Raw genomic sequence first — 1,193 nt, 5'->3', positions numbered from 1 at the left:
TTGCTCGCCTGCCGTACTCGCCGTGCCCCTGCGACGATGGGGCTTCAAGCTTTATTTCTTCACTGTATATATTATGTATTGCTGTGATACACTACTGGCCATTAAAATTGCTGCACCACGAAGATGGCGTCCTACAGACGCGAAATTTAACCGACAGGAAGAAGATGCTGTGATATGCAAATGATTAGCTTGCCAGAGCATTCACATAAGGTTGGCGCCGGTGGCGACACCTACAACGTGCTGACATGACGAAAGTTTCCAACCGATTTCTCATACACAAACAGCAGTTGACCGGCGTTGCCTGGTGAAACGTTGTTGTGATGCCTCGTGTAAGGAGGAGAAATGCGTACCATCACGTTTCCGACTTTGATTGTAGCCTATCGCGATTACGGTTTATCGTATCGCGACATTGCTGCTCGCGTTGGTCGAGATCCAATGACTGTTAGCAGAATATGCAATCGGTGGGTTCAGGAGGGTAATACGGAACGCCGTGCTGGATCTCAACGGCCTCGTATCACTAGCAGTCGAGATGACGGGCATCTTATCCGCATTGGTGTAACGGATCGTGCAGCCACGTCTCGATCCCTGAGTCAATAGATGGGGACGTTTGCAAGACAACAACCGTCTGCACGAACAGTTCGACGACGTTTTGCAGCATCATGGACTATCAGCTCGGAGACCATGGCTGCGGTCACCCTTGACGCTGCATCACAGGCGCCTGCGATGGTGTACTCAACGACGAACCTGGGTGCACGAGTGGCAAAACGCCATTTTTTCGGATGAATTCAGGTTCTGTTTACCGCATCATGATGGTCGCATCCGTGTTTGGCGACATCGCTGTGAACGCACATTGGAAGCGTGTATTCGTCATCGCCATACTGGCGTATCACCCGGCGTGGTGATATGGGGTGTCATTGGTTACACGTCTCGGTCATCTCTTGTTCGCATTGACGGCACTCTGAGCAGTGGACGTTACATTTCAGATGTGTTACGACTCGTGGCTCTACCCCTCATTCGAGCCCTGCGAAACACTACATTTCAGCAGGATAATGCACGACCGCATGTTGCAGGTCCTGTACAGGCCTTTCTGGATGCAGAAAATGTTCGACTGTTGCCCTGGCCAGCACATTCTCCAGATCTCTCACCAATGGAAAACGTCTGGTCAATGTTGGCCGAGCAACTGGCTCATCACA

Source organism: Schistocerca americana, chromosome X (genome assembly GCF_021461395.2).
Source record: "Schistocerca americana isolate TAMUIC-IGC-003095 chromosome X, iqSchAmer2.1, whole genome shotgun sequence".
Lineage (NCBI taxonomy): Eukaryota > Metazoa > Arthropoda > Insecta > Orthoptera > Acrididae > Schistocerca > Schistocerca americana.
Note: the sequence above shows the minus strand (reverse complement) of the source record.